We start from the raw sequence: 23,846 nt of genomic DNA, 5'->3' as shown, positions 1-23,846 counted from the left end.
CCTCGAACTCTAGATACAACACTGAGTCGTATCATCTGCAGAAATTCTCTGATGACTTAGCAATAGTTGGATGCATAAAGAGAGGACAGGAGGATGAATATTGGGCCCTGGTGGAGAATTTTTTTAAATCGTGCAAGCTGAATCATCTGCAGCTCAACATCAGTAAGACAAAGGGATATGGAGATGGACTTTAGTAATACTAAGCCTGCACTGCTGTCTTGAGTGGAGCACCAACACAGAAGCTGTGTTCAAGAAGGGCCGGAGTATTGAGAACATCTTGAGCAGCTGCATCACGGCCTGGTTCTGAAATTGCACCAACGTGAATAGCAAGACACTGCAGCGGATAGTGAGGTCAGCTGAGAAGATCATCGGGGTCTCTCTTCCCGCCATTACAGACATTTACACCACACGCTGCATCTGTAAAGCAAAACAGCATTATGAAGGACCCCACGCACCCCTCATACAAACTCTTCTCCCTCCTGCCATCTGGCAAAAGTCATCAAAGCATTCGGGCTCTCACAACCAGACTATGTAACAGTTTCTTTTCCCAAGCCATCAGATTCCTCAATACCCGGAACCTGGACTGACATCAACCAATGACATAGACAGAAAAAAAGAGGAGGTCCTGAAGGAAGATTACTAGGAGCTAGGAAGAAAATTGAAAAGTCAGACCTCCAGAGTAATAATCTCAGGATTACTGCCTGAGCCACGTGCTAATGAAGGTAAGAATAGCAGAATTAAGCAAATGAATGTGTGGCTAAGTAACTGGTGCAGGGGGCAAGTCTTCAAATTCTTGGATCATTGGGATCTATTTTGGGGGAGGTATGACTTATACAAAAACAATGGGTTACACCTGAACTCAAAGCGTACTAATATCCTGGCAGGATTGTTTAATATAGCTGTTAGGGAGGGTTTAAACTAAGTTGGCAGGGGGAAGGAAACCCCCTGAGTGTTAGGGTCGAGGAAGAGGAAAATAGAAATAAGTCAAAGATACTGCGCAGCAAAGATGGCAAGAAGGACAGGCAGGTGAATAGACAGGATAATTTGCTGTGCAATAGAAATATAGCAAAATTGGTAACAGATACTGATCTAAATGTACTTTACTTAAATGCATGCAGCATTAGAAATAAAGTGGATGACCTTGTTGTACAGCTACAGGTTAAAAGATATGACATTGTGGCCATCACCGAGTCATGGCCAAATGATGGATGTGATTGGGAGCTGAATGTCCAAGGATACACAGTGTATAGGAAAGATAGGAAGGTAGGAAAAGGGGGTGGCGTGGCCCTGATGGTAAGCAATGATATCAAATCACTAGAAAGAAGGGAAATAGGATCAGAAGAGGTAGAATCCTTATGGGTAGAATTAAGAAATGGCAAGGGTAAAAAGACACTAGTAGCAGTTATATACAGGCCTCCAAACAGCAGCCGGGATATGGACTACAAGTTACAGCTGGAAATAGAAAAAGCATGTCAGAAGGAAAATGTCAAGATAATTATGGGGGAATTTAATATGAAAGTGGATTGGGAAAGTCAGGAAGGTACTGGATCCCAGGAGAGGGAGTTTGTAGAATGCCTACAGGATGGCTTTTTGGAGCAGCTTGTCCATAAGTCCACCAGGGGATCGGCTGTTTTGGATTGGGTGCTGTGTAATGAACCTGAGCTGATTAGGGAGCTGGAGGTAATGGAACCCCTTGGAAGTAGTGCTCATAATATGATTCAGTTCAGTTTCAAATTTGAAAAGGAGAAGCTGGTATCCGGTATATCGATATTTCAGTGGAACAAAGGAAATTACAGTGGTATGCGAGAGGAACTGGCCCAAGTCAATTGGAAAAGTAAGCTAGATGGAGGGATGGTAGAGCAGAATTAGATGAAATTCCTACCAGAAATCAGGAACGTGCAGGGAAAAGTATATTCCAAGAAAAAAGAAAAATCATGAATGGAAAAATGGCACAAATGTGGCTAACGAGAGAGGTTACGGCTAAAATTAAAGCAAAAGAGATGGCATACGAGGAAACAAAATTAGTGGGAAAACTGAGGATTGGATGACTTTTAAAAACTTACAGAAGGAAACTAAGAAAGTCATTAAGAAAGAAAAGATGAATTATGAAAGGAAGTTGGCAATTAACATAAAAAAGGATACTAAGAGTTTTTTTAAATACATGAAGAGTAAAAGAGTGACATGGGTAGATATAGGACCCATGGAAAATGATGCTGGAGAAACTATAATGGCAGAGGAACTAAATGAGTATTTTGCATCAGGCTTCACAGTGGAAGACATTAGCAACATACCTGATAGTCAGAGGTCTCAGGGAATAAAATTAGGTACAGTCAAGATTACTAGAGAGAAAGTGCTTGGGAAACTAAATGGACTAAGAATAGTTAAGTCTCTCGGACCAGATGAGGTGCACCCACGGGTTCTGAAGGAGTTGGCTTTGGAGATTGTGGAGGCATTGGAAATGATCTTCCAGGAATCAATAGACTCTGGCATGGTTCTGGAGGACTGGAAGGTCGCAAATGTAGTTCCGCTGTTTAAGAAAGGAGAAAGGCAGCAAAAAGAAAATTACAGACCTATTGGTCTGACATCGGTAGTTGGAAAGTTATTGGTGTCGATCTTCAAGGACGAGGTTATGAAATATCTCGAGCTGCATGACAAGATAGGCCCAAGCCAGCATGGTTTCATGAAGGGAAGATCCTGCCTCACCAACCTACTGGAATTTTGAGGTAATCTCAAATAAGATTGACAAGGGAGAGGCTGTGAATGTTGTGTTTTTGGATTTTCAAAAGGCCTTCGATAAGGTGCGGCATAAGAGGCTGCTTAATAAGATGAGAGCCCATGGACTTACAGGAAAGATATTGGAATGGGTGGAGCATTGGCTGATAAGCAGAAAGCAAGAGGTGGGAATAAAGGGATCCTATTCTGATTGGTTGCCGGTTACTAGTGGTGTTCCGCAGGGGTCGGTGTGTTGCCCTTAAGGCATTTATTTGACTGAACTATTTTCTAGTTAAAGTTAAAGGTTGATAATTAGGTTACAGTATAACAAAGGTAAATTCATTGTCGATGGTATATCGCGGCATGCGATGACGTCACCTCCGATTTCGCCGCGTCTTATGAGTACCCTCTGGTTCGGGAAGGTGTGAAGGTGGGTGCCATGCGTGCAACATGATCATGAAGAGCTCCATGTCTACCCACAAAGAAACATTATAGAAGCAACGCCGTAAGTTCCTATCAAAGTATTTGAGGTAAAAATATTAACGCGGTTTCTGTTAAGGAAGCGGCGGTTTGGGTGGCGCGCGTGTCGGCTTTTCAATTTCTAATGCGGGGTGGGCTCAGGCCCGGCGGTGGTTTGACGGGACCCTCCTCGCTCCCTATTCGGGCGGCTGGAGACACTCGCTAAAAGAAGAGAGCACAGGCGGTCTCCAGAATGAAACAGACGCTGTTTTTGTTTGTATTTTTTGATCAACAGTTTTCACCATACGATGTTAATGTGGAAGAGTGAACAGTAAATGGTTAATCTTACTATGACTCTGTCTTCAATGGCTCCGGTTTAACTTGGTATTTAGTTAGAGTTTCAACACACTGCACGATAACACTACAGTCAGTGTTGGGGCCGCTGCTTTTTACAATTTAGATTATGGATCAAATGGTTTTGTGGCTAAATTTGCGGATGACACCAAGATAGGTGGAGGAGCAGGAAATGTTGAAGAAACAGAAAGGTTGCCGAAAGGCTTAGTCAGTTTAGGAGAGTGGGCAAAGAAATGGCAGATGAGACACAATGTTGAGAAATGTACAGTTGTACATTTTGAAAGAAGAAATAATCAGGCAGATTATTATTTAGATGGGGAGGAAATTCAAAAATCGGAAGTGCAAAGGGGCTTGGGGGTCCTCGTGCAGGATATCCTAAAGATTAACCACCAAGTTGGATTGGCGGTAAGGAAAGCGAATGCTATGTTGGCATTCATTTCAAGAGGAAAATTAAGGAGGTGTTGATGAGGGTCTATGGGGCATTAGTGAGACCTCATTTGGAATACTGTGTGCAGTTTTGGGCCCCCTGTCTTAGAAGGGATGTATTGATGTTGGAGAGAGTTCAGAGAAGATTTACGAGGATGATTCCTAAATGAGGATCATTTGTCGGCTCTTGGACTGTATTTGTTAGAGTATAGAAGAATGAGAGGGGATCTCATAGAAACATTTTGAATGTTGAAAAGGTTGGACAGAGTAGATGTGGAAAGGCTGTTTCCCTAGGTGGGTGAATCCAGGACAAGAGGCCATAGTCTTAGAATTAGAGGGTACCCATTTAAAACAGAGATGAGGAGAAATTTTTTTAGCCAGAGGGTCGTGGATTTATGGAATTCGTTGCCACATATGGCTGTGGAGGCCTGATCTTTGAGGGTGTTTAAGGAGGAGATTGGTAGGTATCTAATTAGTCAGGGTATCAAGGGATATGGGGAAAAATCCGGAAATTGGAACTAAATGGGAGAATAGTTTAGCTCATGGTGGAGTGGCAGAGCAGACTCGATGGACCGAATGGCCTACTTCTGCTCCTTTGTCTTGTGATCTTGTGAACCTACTGCCCTCTACTGTGCCTATTGTCTTGTTTATTATTTATTTTAATGCCTGCACTGTTTGAGCACTTTATGCAGTCCTGGGTAGGCCTGTAGTCTAGTGTAGTTTTTGTGGTGTTTTATGTAGTTCAGTGTAGTTTTTGTATTGTTTCATGTAGCACCATGGTCCTGAAAAAAGTTGTCTCATTTTTACTGTGTACTGTACCAGCAGTTATGGTCGATATGACAATAAAAAGTGACTTGACTTGACTTGACTTACTTCCTGAGGAGACTGAGGTCCTTTTCAGTATGCAGGCCTCTCCTTCACATGTTCTACAAGTCTGTTGTCACCAGTACAATCTTCTATACTGTGGTGTGCTGGGGCAATGGCATTAACATGGAGGATGCCAACAGGCTTAATAAACTGATTAGAAAGGTTGGCTCTGTTATTGGAGTCAAATTGGACACACTGGAGGCTGTGGTAGAACAAAGGAAAATCCTGGCAATTCTGGACAATGTTTCTCACCCTCTGCATGCCACCTTGGCTGAAGAGAGGAGCACTCTTAGTAATAGATCAAGACAGCTGCACTGCTCCAATGAGCATTATATGAGGTCATTCTTACCCTCGGCCATTAGGCTCTATAATGAGTCAACCTATAACCAGGGAAGTAATGACCCCCCCTCTTGTTAGACTGTTTGAAGTAACTGATTTTTTATTCTTTCTTACTTCTCTTCTAATATTTGTGTATTTGCAAATCAGGTGAACTTGTAATGCTACTGAAACACTGTCATTTCCTTTGTGATCAATAAAGTATCTATCTATCAGTCTAAACTGTATAGTTCTCTGCCATTCCTTTGGATTCATCAGTTGTGTAGAGAGGGGGAGCTTGCTACTTGTGCAATAGCTTGTTCTCCATATGGTACTTTGATTGGATACTATTTTGGGTACCAACTTCGAGAGCCAGGATGTAAAATCCATGGTTGATCCTGACCAATAGAAAGCCTTGATGGTCCAGAGTAGGCGTTCCCAACCTGAGGTCCATGGACCTCTCGGTTAACGGTCAGTGTCCATGGCATGAAAGAAGGTTGGGAACCCCTGGTTCAGTTGGTGCTGGAATTTTGAATCCTCTTCAGGAGGTGAAAGAAGCAGGCATTCTCATACTGAAGAAATATCGAGTTGTGCACTTCAAACTCAATGGTAAAGAAAGTTACAGGTCAAGTACTGGAAGATGGGATTAGTATAGATAGGTCCATGTTGATGGGCAAAGATGTGGCCACCCGAAGACCCTGTTTCTCCACAACATGAATGTATAACTCTGAGTTAATGAGACCTGCGGTCTTCATGGTTGAATCATACCGAGTAGCAAAATGTTTTAGTGAAGTTCACCTTCTCGATAACAACTTTGTTTTAATTAATGAAGTGGAACTGTGAAAACATGTTCCAATGTGGTGGGGAAAATGTAGAGCAAATGATTAATAGCATACTGAGACGCATTCTGTCAAGTACTTCCATCCCATCAGTCTGTGTTGCAGACCGTCAGCCTGTCAATCATCACATCGACAGGAGATCAAAACCAACAAGCAATTACTGACCTCCACTCTATTTGTAACACCTCTGAGATTTCCGCCAAGATCTCCACAGGGGACTCGGGCTGCAGAAAAGATTCAATTTAAGTGAAAATAAACACAGTGCCATGAGATGAATTCCGTGATGTAAACCAAAGTTAGACGAGTGATAATATATGCCTTTGCATGTGTGATTGATTTCTGTGTAGAATTATTTTATTGAAGTCTTATAGAATCAGAAACAGATTCTGTTATTTTGTAGCAGCAGTACGTTGCAAAATATGAGAATAAAAACGTATGTAATAAAAGTAAAATAAAATAAAATTAAATTAAAATAAATAAGTTGTGCAAAAAGAGCAAAAAAAAAGAAAAAAGTTTAGAGGCAGTGTACATGGGTTCATTGTCCATTTGGAAATCTATTGGCAGAGGAGAAGAAGCTATTCTTGAAGCATTGAATGTGTGTGTCTTTAGGCTCCTGTACCTTCTCCTTGATGGTAGCAGTGAAAAGAGGGTATGTCTTGGGTCACGGGGGCCCTTAATGTTGGATGCCATTTAATGATGGCTACCTATTAAGGGTAGTATCCTCTAATCCTTGTTTCTTGTACATTTAATGTATTTGATTGCATTGACCTCCTCAGGATAATACAAGGGGACAGAAAGAGAGCAAAAAAAAAAGGAAACTATTATTGAAGAATTGAGTGTGTGTCTTCAGGCTCCTGTACCTCCTCTTTGATGGTAGCAGTGAAAAGAAGGTATGTCCTAGATGATCAGGGTCCCTAATGATGGATGCCACCTTTTTGTGGTATCGTCTCTATGAATTCATTTTCATTTTCATTCATTGTTAGAGTCAATTACTTAATCTGCAGAATTAACATGGCTTCCACATTATCTTCTGTAAATCCAATCTTCAAATTTAAATATTTGCCCTGAAGCTGAGCTAATTACTTGATAGTCAATTTTAGAGTGTTAATATAACAATAGTTATTGCTCTTCGATATCAAAAAGAAAAGAAAATTAATTGACACATTAGCTCACACAAGTTAATGTTTTAAAAGGGAAGACAAAGGAATTCCTTTAGAAAGCTGGGAGATTTAAAAACAGATTTCAACAGAATTTTTTTTCTGTTTCAGGTGTTGTGAGATTTATTATTTATTCCTAATTGTTCTAAAAGTGAATGTCTTGTTAGGCCATTTCAGAATCAAAACCTCCTCGCTTATATATTTATTGAGATATAGTGTGGAACAGGCTTTTCGAGCTGTACCACCCAACAACCCCAATTTAATACCAGCCTAATTATGGAACAATTTACAATGCACAATTAACTTACTAATCAGGAAGTCTTTAGAGCACCCGGAGGAAACCCACACCTTTCACAGGGAGGACATACAGACTCTTTACAGATGACCTTGGAATTGAATTCTGAACTCCATCGTCTCAATCCGTAATATCTTTACACTAACCGCTGCACTACCATGGTTCTGGAGTCAGATATATTAAGGCATCCGTTAGTCTTGTGAGACCATGGATCTGAGCCTGGAAAGTCTTCACTCTCCAGGGCGCAGGCCTGGGAAAGGTTGTATGGAAGACCAGCAGTTGCCCATGCTGCAAGTCTCCCTTCTCCATGACACTGATGTTGTCCAAGGGAAGGGCATTAGCACCCATACAGCTTGGCACCAGTGTCATCGCACAGCACTGTGTGATTAAGTGCCTTGCTCAAGGACCACAACACGCTGCCTTGGCTGGGGCTCAAACTCACGACCTTCAGATCGCTAGTCGAACACCTTAACCACTTGGCCACATGCCCACACATAGTCAGATATAGACAACCCCAAATAAAGATAACAGATTTTCTTCCCTTGGACATATCAGTAACAAGGTAAATATACCCAATAATATAGCAATTCAAATCAATACATCAATTTGTCATTTAATTATATACATGTATACCATCAAAAGAGACAATGTTTCTCCGAACTACGGTGTAAAGCACAGTCATATACATATAGGCACCCGTTAGTCTCATGAGCCATGGATTTGCGCCTTGGAAAGTTCCAGGGCGCAGGCCTGGGCAAGGTTGTATGGAAGACCAGCAGTTACAAGTCCTACACATAACACACATATATCATATAATAACTTAGGAAAGTAAGAACTAAAACATTGGTCACAATTTTCTTTACTGATTATTTTGTTCACCGAATTTAAATTAAGGATTGGAATTAATATCAATAAATTGTCCGGATTTCTCATAGGCTTCTCACTTGCTTGCATTTGCAAACTTTTCACGCCAAGGAGATCTCTGCGTATGTTTCATCTTGCTATCCTTTGATCACTAACATGAGAGATTCTGCCCGATGCTGAAACTCCAGAGCAGTACACACAAAATGCAGGCCAGGCAGCATCAATGGAAATCAATAAACGGTCAACGTCTAGGACTGAAACCCTTCAGCAGGACTGATTGCTGAGTTCCTCTAGCATTTTGTGTGTGTTCCTCTGATCACTATTGCTCTTTGCTCTAATACTAGCAAACATGCCTTTAGTTTTGTATGCTCTGAACAATAGAGTTTAATCCTCAAACCTCTCATTCTTTAAAAATCAGCACCTTGACCAAATTTAAATAACCTAAACTAATATCCTTTTTCTGTGGAATGACATTAAATTCTGTTTGATAATGATTCTTTGAAGAGGTAGAGGGCAGTTTACCATTGGCACTGATGAGAATTAAAAATTGTAATTCTGAGTGACCCTAATGTCCACTAATGTTCTTTTAAGTTTTCACTCTGATGTCACCTGTCATTCCACAGACAAAGTACCTCTATCTACTTCATACCTGTAGTACATTGTCCTTCAACCTGTTCATTTTACAACTGATAACTAGCTTCACTATTAACTTCATCACAATACCTTCCACACCGAGATGGAGAACTCTATCCTATTACCTATTATTACAGTTAGTATAGATCAGTGTTGCTTCAATGTAGAAATTATTCACCTTGGCACTGGAGAATTCTGTTCCTCAGATTCTCCCATTTACAATGACCAGTTAACCTACCTGTTATGTCTTTGGATTGTTCAAAGTTCAAAAAGTTCAAAGCAAGATTTATTATCAGAGTACATACATGTCACTACATACAGTCTTGAGTAAACAGGATCAATAAGAAACAAACTGTACAAATGCAAATATAAATAAATAGTAGCAAATAATGAGCATGAAATAATAATATAAAGAGTCCTTAAAATGAGACCATCAATTGTGGGAAGCTGGAGGACCCAGAGATAACCCATAACCCTGGGGAAATGAAATTAATGATGGCTTTTGAAATCCAGTTTGGTTGATTGATTGATTGATTGATTGATTCATTCATTCATTCATTCACTCATTTATCTGTTCATTTATTTATCTATTTATCTATCAATTTATCTATCTGTTTATTTAGATGTACAGCACAGTAAGAGGCTCTTTGGCCATCTGAGTCCGCACCGCCCAATTACACTCATGTGACCCATTAACCTAAGATCATAAGACATAGGAGCAGAATTAGGCCATTTGGCCCATCGAGTCTGTTCCACCATTTCATAATTGCTGATTCAATTTTCCTCTTAATCTCTGTTTTAAATATACATAAAAACTTGGTCTCCACACCTGCCTGTGGCAAAGAATTCCACAGATTTTTCACTGTCTGACTGAAGACATTTCTCCTCATCTCCATTTTAAAAGAAGCCCCTTTATTCTAAGGCTGTATCCTCTGGTCTTAGTCTCTCCCACCATACGAAACATCCTCTCCACATCCACTCTACAAAGGCCTTTCAGCATTCGATTGGTTTCAATGAGGTCGCCTCTCATTCTTCTGAATTCTAGTGAGTACAGGCCTAGAGCTAGCAAACGCTTTTCGTCCACCATTCAATCCTGGAATCATTTGTGTGCAGGATTAGGTGTTTAGTCTGTGGAAGGAAACCACAGCACTCTGATGAAACGCAAGCATAGAGTCACTTGGAGCAATGTCCTTACAGACATTGGCAGCAAATCAATCGGGGTCACTTGTGTTGTAACAGTGTTACACTACTGTGCAACCTCGTGGTAAATACTGTGAGATTTCCCCAACTGAAGTATTACACAGCTTGTGTGAGAACTTGTACAGTAACAAACATTAAAGGTGAAAGGCAATTGGTGCACTGTGGAGTTAACAGCGTAAGTCAGAACAAGAGATGGCCATTCAGCCCTCAAACCTCTCCTGACATTCAACATTTATTAAATCTGTCCTGTTCTTTCTGCATACAATTAATCGAGGCATGGGATCCAAGGAGAAATTGCTTTGTGGGTTCAGAACTGGCTTGCCCACAGAAGGCAAAGAGTGGTTGTAGACAGGTCATATTCTGCATGGAGGTCGGTGACCAGTTCCTCAGGGATCTGTTCTGGTACCCCTACTCTTTGTGATTTTTATAAATGACCTGGATGAAGGAGTGGAGGGAGGGATTAGTATTAATAGTAAGACTCTTGGCAGTGTGGAGGATCAGAGGGATCTTGGGGTCCAAGTCCATAGGACACTCAAGGCTGCTGTGCAGGTTGACTCTGTGGTTAAGAAACCATACAGTGCATTGGCCTTAATCGTGGGATCGAGTTTAGGAGCTGAGAGGCAATGCTGCAGCTACATAGGACCCTGGTCAGACCCCACTTGGAGTACTGTGCTCAGTTCTGGTCGCCTTGCTATAGGAAGGATATGGAAACCATAGAAAGGGTGCAGAGGAGATTTACAAGGATGTTGCCTGGATTGGGGAGCATGCCTTATGGAAATAGGTTGAATGAACACAGCCTTTTTTCTTTGGAGCAACGGAGGATGAGAGGTGACCTGATAGAGGTATGAGAGGCATTGATCGTGTGGATAGTCAAAGGCTTTTTCCCAGGGCTGAAATGGCTAGCACAAGTTTTAAGGTGCTTGGAAGTAGGTACAGAGGAATTATTGGGGTAAGTTTTTTTTTTACGCAGAGTGGTGAGTGTGTAGAATGGGCTGCCAGCGACAGTGGTGGGGGTAGATACGATAGGGTCTTTTGAGAGACTCCTGCACAGGTATAGGGAGTTCAGAAAAATAGAGGGCTATGGGTAACCAAAGGTAATTTCTCAAGGAAGGACATGTTCGGCACAGCTTCGTTGGCTGAAGGGCCTGTATTGTGATGTAGGTTTTCTATTTTTCTATGTTTTTTACTGATTAGAATTCTGTCTCTCCCAGACATAAACATGTCCAAGCCATCCACCCTCGCAGTTCTCTGTGACAAGGAGTTCCAAAGATTCAAAGTTCAGAGTGAATTTATTGTCAAAGTATGTATATGTACCATATACTACCCTGAAGTTCATTTACTTGTGAGTATTCACAGTAAATACAAAGAAACACGACAGAATCCATGAAAAACAATAGACAGACAAGCAACCAATGTGCAAAATACAATAAACTGTGCAAGTAAAAAAAAAGAAATAATAATAATCATCATTCAGTAAAACCTTGCTTTGAAATTCAACTTCATAAAAGAAACCATACATTACTATAAATACAAGCCTGATCCAGTTTTAGAACCGGTCCTAGAAATTTTATTACGGCTGATCCGTTATTACAGGTAGGGCAATAAGCATCTGGATATAATATTGAAGGATAAACAAACAAGAACAGCTTAATTAATAGATATAGCCATTCCAAAGACACATGATATATGACATAAGTGAATAACACCAGAAATATGCTGAACTAAAATAAGAAATTGAAGGACAGTGGAACCTGAACAGGGTATATATTGCCCCAGTGGTAATATCTACGACTGGTATCATCCCAAAGTCTCTAGACAAGAGTATTAAACAATTAAACAGCAATATTTATGTAAGTCTCCAGAAAACCACAAGACTAAACACCACTAGAATAGTCTGAAAGTTCCTAGCAATTAAAAAATGAGCATGCTTGGCTATGGTTTTACCAGCTTGAGCTGAAAAAACATAAAAAATTAATATATCAGTAGTAAATATTGAAAACATGAGTTGTTGAGTCCTTAAAAGTGAGACCATACGTTGTGGAATCAATCAGTGATAGGGTTAAATTTCTTCCTGATCTCAGTCTGAAATGGCTGTCCTCTTATTCAGAAAAACCAGCAGAAAATCGAAGCAGAATTAGACTCTTCAGCCCATTGAATCTTGTCTGTTGCAACTGCTCCTTGGATTTTAGCTCTATTATGAGAGGAAGCATCTTATGAGAGAGAGCTCGCAAGAATCCTATATTTCAGTAAGATCATCTCTCATTCATCTAAACTCAAGTGAGTTTAAACACAGTCCTCTTAACTTCTCAACAAAGGATAACACATCCATACTTGCGATCATCCTCTTGAAATTTATCTGAACAATCTTCAATGCAATAATATCTTTCTTTAAAATGGGAGACCACAATAGTTCACAGTGCTTTAGGGATGGACTGACTAGTGCCTTTTATATTTGCAATAAGAATTCCCTACATTTATATTTCAGCTTTCCTTAAAAAAACAGCCAACTTCATTCCATGCACCAGGACCCTAAATCACTGTGCTGCAGCTTTCTGAATGTTTTTTCCATTTAAATAATGCCCTCCATTTCCCCGCATTACATGCCATTTACAGTTTTTTTGCCTATTATGCCTATCAATAAATATCTCCTAGCAACTTACTTTTGACAAACTTCTAGTGATGCATAGTGGAGAGTATAGTGACTGGCTGCATCACATCCTGGTATGGAAACACTGATGCCCTTGAATGGAAAATCCTACAAATGTTGAGGATATGGCCCTGTCCATCATGGATAAAGCCCTCCCTACAATTGAACACATCCACGTGAAACACTTTCACAGAAAAGCAGCATCTATCAGCAGGAATTCCCACCATACTGAACATGCTCTCTCTTCTCGCTGTTGCCATGAAGAAGAAGGTGCAGGAACTTCGTGACCAAAAACATCAGGTTTAGGAACAGTAACTACCCCTCAACCATCAGACTCTTCAACCATAAGTAAAACTTCAAACAACTTAACTTGCCCCATCATTGAAATGTTCCCACAATCTACGAACTCAATTTCAGGGACTCTTCATCTCATCATCTAGATATTTATTACTTATTTATTATCTATTATTTGTTTATTTATTTATTATTTGTTTGTTTATTTATTCATTTATTGCATAGTTTGTTGTCTTCCGCACTCTGGTTGAATTCCCAATTTGGCCAGTCTTTCATTGATTCAGTCATGTTAGTCCTGACGAAGGGTCTCGGCCCGAAACGTCGACTGTATCTCCTCCTAGAGATGCTGCCTGGCCTGCTGCATTCACCAGCAACTTTGATGTGTGTTGCAGTCTTTCATTGATTCTATTATGGCTATTATTCTATAGATTTATTGAGTATGCCCACAAAAAAAATTAATCTCTGGGTTGTATATGGTGACATTTATGTAGTTGAATAATAACATTTACTTTGAACTTTGAACTTTGATCTTTTGAACCTTCCCCCACCTATTTTTCCATTGTCCTTAAATTTGGTTATCATACCTCCACTTTTTCCTCCAAGTTTTACAATATTTCCGAACCAGCTGAGGCCTCCATATTGATTCTTATAGTACTCCAGTAGTCTCAAAGTGCAAAATAAGAATCATCCACTTTGCTTTACTTCTTGCTTCCTGCCTGTTAGTCAAACCTCCATCCATGTAACATGTTGCCTTGGTCAGCTCGGTCACTTACCTAGTGACGAAACTTTTTGTGAGAAGTCTCACTAAGTTTAATTGTCATCAACCATACACAAAAACAGAGCCTAATGAAGCAACTTTCCTCCAGGAACAGGGTGCAAAGCACAGGACAAACAGTCACACACACAGCACAAAGGACTATGACAGCAGAAAGCATATGGTTACTGCAAAATTATTTATAAAAAATAATAATATTGCAGGGTGGTGGGGTGGAGATTCATCTCTACAAAGGAGGTGTAAGGTGCTCCTTCCCTCTGCTAGCCTGCTGGCCACTCTTGAGCAAGATGTAGCACCTGCTTTGCGCCCCCCCCCCCGATCAGGGTCATGTGAAGCCATAGGAGTAGCAATGGATGGTCGTATGAGCAGCTGATGCATGTCGCAAGTCCTGCTTATGCGACCACTGACGCCAGGCAGACAATCGCTGAAGAGTATTGATAATAGTTCAGGTCACCCGTCTTGTAAAGACACTGCCCAGAAGAAGGCAATGGAAAACCACTTCTGTAGAAGTATTTGCCAAGGACAATGATGGTCGTGGACAGACCCTGATCACCCACATCGTATGACACAGCACATAATGGTGACAATGAGTGAAGAGTGACCTAGCCCTAGTCCCTTCATGCCATGGTCTGTAGATTGATGGTATATAGATGTTATCCAAATCCCTTCTTCAAATACAGTCATTTGCACAGTACTGTAGTAATTTTAAGTATTGCATTATTCCGCAGCCGCAAAAAAAATCATGACGTATGTGAGTGATGATGAATCTGATTATGATATAGGTCTCTATTGTGGACTGAGAATGGGAAGGGAGAGGGGAGGGAGCAGGAAGCACCAGAGGGCCATTCTGTAACAATCAATAAGCTGATTGTTTGGAATCAGATGACCTTACCTGGTGTCTCAGGGCTGGGTGTGTCTGCACCTGCACTACCCTGTGCCCTGGGACTGGTTCTTTGCCAACTGTCTCATACCCTCTCAAGATGCTCAACTCTCACCAAAACCCTTTGCTCCCACCAGATTTATAAACTCGCTCTCTGCAGCATGTTGTCAAATACCGTGCTATGCAAAATCTTAGGCACTCTGGCTATGTATATGTGCCTTAGACTTTTGCAAAGTCCTGCACATCTACCTGTTCCCTTTCTCAGACACAGATCTTCCTACATGTATCAGGCACTGTCCATGTGAACTTCTTGTATCCATTGTAAAACAAAAAATTTGCAAAATCACCCACTTTCTCTGAGAATATTTGCTAAAAAAATTGTTACAGATCATTATGGAAGCTATTTTAAGGTAGTTAATTAGTGGTGGCAGGGTGTTTATTAGTCTCACAGCCGAGCTGCAGAAGGGCCTGAAATAGGGAGCTATCATCATGGTGGACAAAAAAAAATACGAGAGTGGAGCACAGAAAAGAAACAAGAAAAAGAGGACCGTGAGAAAGAAGCATTAAAAAAGACATTGCAATTGACAGGATTTTTTAAACCTGTTCTCGATGATGCAGCAGTACCATCGCCCTTGTCACAGTCTGAGACCGGTGGATAAATAGAGACTTGTTCAACAGCTAGCACTAGCACCAGCCTTAGCACAGGACCACCGTCCTTGCCACAGACAGCAGCTAACGTTGAAGAGGCAGAGAGCATGATTTTGGGATTCCGTACCACAGAGGCCTCCAAACAACCAAGTCGGGCCACCATTAATGTTAATGTTACCGCTACTGAGGATCCTTACAGCACTGATCCTGCTCGCTGGGGAAGGGAAACGTTAGATGATTCAGTCCGAGCATACTGGGCTAAGAAAGGGGCTGGAGTCCTGCCAGAATGAGGAGGTGGATATCAAAGCTTTGGAACAAGTATACAAACAGCAAAGACATTTGTTCTCCAAATTTCACTTCAAACGCAAGCTTGTACAATATCAAGGCAATGGCTCTTATATTCCCCTTCCACCGGCTGTGTGTTTTGTTTTGCATGCTACATCTTCAGTGATGGTAACTGTTAGTCCATCTTTGAAACTGGCTTTAGCGACTGGAAACATGCCGCTGAACACATAGGAGAGCATGAAAATAGCGAACACTACAGGAAAACGAATACTGACCAACGTTATACTAGTGTCTGACAACAGAAGATTAGATATAGAACTGCAAAAACAGTTTGAATCTGAGTGTGTCTACTGGACCGACGTATTGAGAAGAGTGGTGGTGGTTGTGAAGTTCTTGGTCGAGAGGGGACTGGCTATCCGAGGCTCCAGTGACATATTTGGCAGGCCTGATAACGGCAACTACATAGGCTCAGATCCACAATGGGACAGGACAGGCTGAATCATATTACTCTGATGTCACTTGAAAGTGATCTTTTTCAGAAACTGGATTTTAGTGATCTGATCAAGGACTTTGCTGTGAAGAAATCCAGAAGAACTAGGCTTTAATTTTAAAAAACAAGCATCTGACTTTGTAAACATCTAGGCTTATGTGTCAGTGCTGTTCCTGTTTTTGTGGCAATAGGCTAATAGTTGACTGTTTACAAACTTAGTAAGTAAGAAGTGGTCTTTACTCTGCAAGCCACACAGTGCAGCAATAGGTTAATATGTGCCAGATCTCATTTTTCAAAAAGATTGTTGGAGTATTGTCAAGTTTCCTAGTTTGCCATAGTGCCATCTCTCTTGACCTTTTTTGTCTCTCATTTCCATTTTACATTCTCAGAACACACAGCTGAGAAAAATACCGGATAAAAATGCTTTGGCATTGTTTGAGAAATAAGGCCCATGGTATGTGCAGCAATAGCTAAATAAAGATTTAAGATTGGGTACATCATACTTCGTCTCCCTCGTAACTTTACTAAGCCAACTAAGCCTAGGTCAATCTTTGAGTGCTTTAGATGCTGTCCTTCAAACTAAGAATCTGCATTACTTTCTGTCCTCCCTCTTAAGGCCTGTAAGTTTATAGCCTGTGTATTGTACTAAACCAATGTCTTGGTCCACAGCTTTGATATTTAGACCAGTACAACCTTTGCTCTTGTTCTTGCCTTTTTTTGCTTGGTACAGCAGCATTTTACGGTGTCGGCAGGGGCCCATCAGGGTCTTCAGCCCAGAGGCCCTGGCCCCACTAAATCCGGCCCTGGTAATACCGACTGATTTAATCAGATCATCTCTTCATGTCCTCTTGCAGGGAAGTTATATGTACAGCGATCTTCAACAAGGATGCCTAAAAATATACATGTGGTATTTCCCAAGGATGGGGAGGTGTTGACAAGCAAATATTGACTGTCTCTTTCTTTTCTTCTGATGGCAAAAAGGAAGAAATAAGAAATGAGTTGGTCCATTTTTTTTTTGATCTGTACATCTTTCTGTTCGAGATACCCCTGACAGAAAATGTTTTACACAGCACTCCTTCAAGCACACGTCTATGATAACAGATGAAGTTCAATGAGCAAGAGCATGAGAATTGTGAAACTGATGTGTCTGTGAGAAAGTCGGAAAGGCCGAGTGCTCCTTACGAGAGATACAGCAGGACACTAAATGGATTTAAACTCTAGCAGTATGCATTAAGGTGATGATATGAATCATTCTTACATCCACAGGAATGACAGTCAGAAACAGTTGCTCTTAGAACCTTTACTGCTCTTGCTGTAATTAGACCAACATTATCATATCTGAAGATAACTTTGTAAAAGCACACATAATATTTAGAGATTGTTGGGACTGAATCGTGTTCTTGGTCTCTGACTCAGAATGCTGTGTGACAACCCATTGCGATCACTCCCACATGTTCAATCCCAGTCAGGTTGCTTAACATGAGACACCAGACTGGATTACTATCCCTGAGGCCCTAGTGCCCTGGAGATAAAATCATTGTTAACTCCCTGTCAATTTAACTGTGAACAACTACATTAGTCATTCACACAAAATGCTGGAGGAACTCAGCAGATCTAATGAAAAAAGTAAACAGTTGATATTTCAGGCTGTGACCTGAGAAGGGTGGGGGGGTGGGAAAGGGACGTGAGACGCCTGAATGAAAGGCCTTGACCAAAAACCTCAACAGTTTACACACATCAAAATTGCTGGTGAACCTCTTCCTAGAGATGCTGCCTGGCCTGCTGTGTTCACCAGCAACTCTGATGTGTGTTGCTGAGTTCTCCCAGCATTTTACGTGTGTTGCTCTGGATTTCCAGCATCAGCAGATTTTCTTGTGTTTGTACATTAGTCATTTCTGTGCAGGCTATTGGCCTTCACAACTCTGTTTTTACAAGCTATTGGGCTTGCTTTCAACTGTGGCATGCAATGTACAAATGTTTTTTCTCTCTGTTGGGATTACCCTCAGGACTTCTGGGTCAATTGAGAAATTGACATCTAGCATTATGGTCAATTCAACAACATTTAGGTCTGATGCTTAGAGTGTAGCAAGCTGGAGACAAATTGGTGCCACAGTAGTGTAGCGGTCAGCATGACACTATTACAGCACAGGGCATCGGAGCTCAGAGATCAATCTTGATGCCCTCTGTAAGGAGCCTGTACGTATTCCCTGCGCAATGTGTGTGCTTCCTCAGGCTCCTCTGGTTTTCTTCCAGAGGTAGGTTCATTGTTCATTGTAAATTGTCCTGTGATAAAACTAGAGTTAAATTGGTGGTCTACTGGGTGGTGAGGCTCTTCGGGACGGAATGGCTGGTTCTGTGTTGTATATCTAAATAAATTTTTATAAATTGTGCCTGCGGGAATCCTGCTGAAAGATGGGATGAAGATGGTAGCTTTTCCAACAATATCAAACACAGAGAGCTGAATGACCCACTCCCACCCCAATCCTCCCCCAACGTCATTTACAATTCCATTTTACAATATTTTATAATTATATGAAACCGTCTCCTCGTAATTTGTCCTGTGAGCAGATTAGGTTTAAATTGGGGTTGTTGAGGGTTGCAGGGTGATGCAGGTCGGAGGAATATTCTCCAATTAACTCACTTAATACAAGTGTACTTATATTGGAAGCATTAGGCTGAATCCCAGGTCTAAAGCTCTTCCTGTTAGAGGTGTAACTACAGGTTTACTCTTGTGGACAATGACTGGTGATTGCCTGAAGGAGCTCTTGTGTCATTCTGACAAGTTCATATCAATATATCATCCTTGAAAGACAAGCTGGTTAACTTACACTCTGTCAGTTGGGATAACAGAATCTTACCGATTTAGAACATAGTACATAGAACAGAACAGTACAGGAACAGGCCTTTCGGCCCACAGTGTTGTGCTGACCCAATTAAATTAGTAATCAAGTAGCCAACTAAACCAATCCCTTCTGCCTACACAACGTCCAATTCCTCCATTTTGTTCACATTCATGTGTCTATCTAAACAAGTTTTACGACACATCTGGATAGCAGTAACAGGATTGGTCCAAGTCAGCATGGATTTACAAAGGGGAAATCGTGCTTGACTAATCGTCTGGAGTTTTTTGAGGATGTAACTATGAAAATGGACAAGGGAGAGCCAGTGGATGTTGTGTACCTGGACTTTCAGAAAGCCTTTGATAAAGTCCCACATAGGAGATTAGTGGGCAAAATTAGGGCACATGGTATTGGGGGCAGAGTACTGACATGGATTGAAAATTGGCTGGCTGACCGAAAACAAAGAGTAGCGATTAACGGGTCCCTTTTGGAATGGCAGGCGGTGACCAGTGGGGTACCGCAGGGTTCAGTGCTGGGACAGCAGCTGTTTACAATATATATATATTAATGATTTAAATGAGGGAATTAAAAGTAATATTAGGAGGATGTTATGAGAATGCAGGGTGACTTGGACAGGCTGGGTGAGTGGGCAGATGCATGGCAGATGCAGTTTAATGTGGAGAAATGTGAGGTTATCCACTTTGGTGGTAAGAACAGGAAAGCAGATTATTATCTAAATGGAGTCAAGTTAGGAAAAGGGGAAGCACAACGAGATCTAGGTGTTCTTGTACATCAGTCACTGAAAGCAAGCATGCAAGTACAGCAGGCAGTGAAGAAAGCTAATGGCATGTTGGCCTTCATAACAAGGGGAATTGAGTATAAGAGCAAAGAGGTCCTTCTGCAGCTGTACAGGGCACTGGTGAGACCACACCTCGAGTACCGTGTTCAGTTTTGCTCTGCAAATTTGAGGAAGGACATTCTTGCTATTGAGGGAGTGCAGCGTAGGTCCACAAGGCTAATTCCCGGGATGGCGAGACTGTCATATGTTGAAAGATCGGAGCGACTGGGCTTGTATACACTGGAATTTAGAAGGCTGAGAGGGGATCTTATTGAAACATATAAGATTATTAAGGGATTGGACACGCTGGAGGCAGGAAGCATGTTCCCGCTGATGGGTGAGTCCAGAACCAGAGGCCACAGTTTAAGAATAAGGGGTAGGCCATTTAGAACGGAGTTGAAGAAAAACTTTTTCACCCAGAGAGTGGTGGATATATGGAATGCTCTGCCCCAGAAGGCTGTGGAGGCCAAGTCTCTGGATGCTTTCAAGAAAGAGATGGATAGAGCTCTTAAAGATAGCGGAATCAAAGGTTATGGGGATAAGACAGGAACTGGATACTGATTGTGGATGATCAGCCATGATCACAATGAATGGCGGTGCTGGATCGAAGGGCCAAATGGCCTACTCCTGCACCTATTGTCTATTGTAAAAGCCTCTAGTGTATTTGCCTCTACCACCACCCCAGGCAGCACATTCCAGACACCCACCTCTCTGTGTAAGAAAAAACTTGCCCCTCACATCTTCTTTGAAATTACCCCTTCTCATCTTAAATGCATGCTCCCTGGTATTAGACTTTCCAAAGCTTGGATAAAGATTGTTGTTGTTGTTCGGTTGTTAAGTCAAATTGGACTCTTGGTGACCTCATGGACCATAGGGTCAATAGGGTTTTCATGGCCAGATGCGGAAGTAGATTGCCAGGCCTTTCTTCTGCGCAGATACTGCTGCTGTGCTGGTTTAAACTCAGGACCATCTGTATTGAAGTCCAGTGCTAATGCCACTGCACCACCAGCCGGCCCTTGGCTAAAGATACTAACTGTCGACTGACTCGGTCCATGTCTCTCACAATGTAATAAACCTCCATCAGAGTCCCACTCAGTCCCCACCACTCCAGAGAAAACAATCCTTAGTTTGTCCAACCTCTCGTTATAGCACATGCCTTCTAATCCAGGCAGCATCCTGGTAAGCGTCTTCTGCACCCTCTCCAACATCCTTCCTAAAATGGAGTGACCAGAACTGCATGCTGTACTCCAGCTGTGGCCTAACTAGGGTTTTATAAAGCTGAAACAGAAATTCCTGCCTATTATATACTATGTCCGGTGCTCCCGGTGTGCCTTCTATATATTGGTGAGACCCGACGCAGACTGGGAGACCGTTTCGCTGAGCACCTACGCTCTGTCCGCCAGAGAAAGCAGGATCTCCCAGTAGCCACACATTTTAATTCCACGTCCCATTCCCATTCTGATATGTCTATCCACGGCCTCCTCTACTGTCAAGATGAAGCCACACTCAGGTTGGTGGAACAACATCTTATATTCCATCTGGGTAGCCTTCAACCCCAACCTTTATTTATTTATTATTTTTTTTCCCTTTTTTACTCTCTCTCTTTTCTCTCTCTCTCCCTCTCACCATAACTCCTTGCCTGCTCTTCACCTTCCTCTGGTGCTCCCCTCCCCCTTTCTTTCTCCCTAGGCCTCCCATCCCATGATCCACTCATATCACTTCTGCCAATCAACTTTCCAGCTCTTAGCTCTATCTTCTCCTATCATTTTGGATCTCCCCCTCCCGCTCCCACTTTCAAATCTCTTACTATCTCTTCTTTTAGTTGGTCCTGACGAAGGGTCTTGGCCCGAAACGTCGACTGTGCTTCTTCCTACGGATGCTGTTTGGCCTGCTGCGTTCCACCAGCATTTTGTGTGTATTTCTGCCTACTATACTTGATTAATAAACGTAAGCTTTAGTTAATGATTATGTACAGCACCCAGAGAAAGCTTTCTCTTGTCATTTGAGAACCATTTGATCGAATTGCTAAAGACCTTATTTCATTTCAATATTAAACCTTGGGAATATGGAAGCAAGTGGCTCTGCTCTTGCAACAGAACATTTTAGCATAAAAAAGTCAGAGTCCTTGACGAGCCATTTCTGAAGATGAAGAAAAAGTTTCAGTGTACCAAGTTTTGCCATGATGGATTCATGTAAAGGTGTAGTTTGCCATCTGCACAGCTGCACTGCATATTGAACAGGCAAATGATTCATGGTCCAGCAACTTTCTATGTCGCTCTGCGTTCCTTGGTATTCTCTGTATTACCAATGGCTAGAGTAAGGACATTTATGCAATATATGCACTTACTGTGTAATGTCAGAATCAGGTTCCCTAGCATATATTGTGAAAATTGTTGTCTTGCAAAAGCAGTACAGTGCAAGGCATAATAATAAAAGCTATAAATTACAATACTGTAGGTTTTATTTTGCCAAGAACAATCGCGGTCATAGATCACCCATGTCATATGACACGGCACATAACAATGGTGATGATGAGATACGTAGTCCAGAAAGGGAGGGGGAAGCATCACCTTCTAGGGAGATTCATAATGCTTTTACAAATGACAAAGAGGGATTCAATAAATTATTTTTGAAGCGTGCCATTTTAAATAGATAAAGTATAAAGCATATCAAGGTCATTTAAAATGACAGAGAAGACACCTATGGAAAATCTGACACTTGTTTTCCCAGACTATAGAATATAGAACAGCACGATAGAGCCCGTTTGGCACATGATATTGTGCTGACCTTCTAACCTACTCCACATTTAATCTAACCTTTCCCTTCCACATGATGATTAACCTGTCTAAGTTTCTTAGGTACCCCTGAAGAATCTGTCTCTGCCACCACCACAGCAGTGCATTTCGCTCACCCGCCTTTCTGTGTGTAAAAAACCCACATCTGACAGCGCCACGGTAACATAGCAGTTAGAACAACACTTTTACAGCTCGGGACTTTTCGGGCATTTGGAGTTCAATTGCGGCGTTGTTCTGTTAGGAGTCCTCCCCAGTGCTCTGGTTTCCCTTCACCATCCAAAGAATTAGCAGGTAGGTGAATTGGTCATGGTAAATTGTCCTGTGAATAGATTAGGGTTAGTTGGGCTTGTCGGGGGGTTGCTGGGGAGGCATGACTCGAAAGTCTGGAAGGGCTCACTCTGCTAAATAAAAAAAATAAAATATCTTCCTTTACTCACCTTCAATTGTCTTAAATTTATGCCCTTGGTGTTAGATGACAAACAGGGTTCTTGCTAAACAGACAATTAATGGAAAGAAAGCCATAATGAAAGAAAAGAGTTAAATTTAGAGAATTTTTAAAAGAATCACTCACTCACCCAGCTGCTGTAGCTGCCTGGCCTGAGTTGCAACCTTGGTAAAACAAACACGACCTTGCTTTGTTTTCCTTAATATATGGTAAAGATATAATACTACTGACTCTTGATAAAAGCATTCCTTTCCTTAACATAATTCCAAGCTAAGCACATAATTTCACTGTACCAAATGATTATGTATTGCCGTCCATCACACTGTATATAATTTCTGATCCTGGTATGTGAACTAATCCTGACTGAAGAGCAACCTCTCTGATGGGATTCACGTTTGAACTCCGAGCAAAGGCAGCACTAAATACTTGGGCTATTGTCTAGTTTCAAGCAGCATGTTAGATGTGAGTGCATTGTGTTGTTTTAATTTAACTTTAGTTATAGGGATTTACTTTAAATGGTTTGAAGCACAAACTGGACTCATTATCCAAAGAAACTCCAATATACTGACAACAAATTCTGGGGATATATTGGAGTTTCTTTAGTTAAAGAAACCTGCTTGTATTTCAAGCTATTTAAAGTATATGGGTGTGGTGGTTGTCTGACGGTGACAGGAAACTTGTGCAGGAAAGTTTTTAAAGTGGAAAAGTTGTAGCACTGAATGAATTCCACTCTCTCTAGCTTGGATGTCTAGGTCCAATGGTAGCTGTCACAAATTGGGGTCTTTCTT

At 41.5% G+C, this 23,846-nt stretch overlaps 1 long non-coding RNA gene across 1 annotated transcript; it reads right to left on the bottom strand.

Annotated features, from left to right (window-relative positions):
• Nucleotides 1-343: 343 nt before the first annotated feature.
• On the bottom strand, nucleotides 344-23,385 carry LOC134351078 (uncharacterized). The gene is made up of 3 exons (XR_010019071.1): nucleotides 23,189-23,385; nucleotides 6,138-6,196; nucleotides 344-417 (listed from the first exon to the last, which is right to left on the bottom strand). It is a non-coding gene; the product is annotated as an uncharacterized LOC134351078 (long non-coding RNA).
• Nucleotides 23,386-23,846: the final 461 nt, after the last annotated feature.

Source organism: Mobula hypostoma, chromosome 1 (genome assembly GCF_963921235.1).
Source record: "Mobula hypostoma chromosome 1, sMobHyp1.1, whole genome shotgun sequence".
NCBI lineage: Eukaryota > Metazoa > Chordata > Chondrichthyes > Myliobatiformes > Myliobatidae > Mobula > Mobula hypostoma.
The sequence above is the reverse complement of the archived record's forward strand: the minus strand, read 5'-3'. Positions and strand labels throughout refer to the sequence as shown.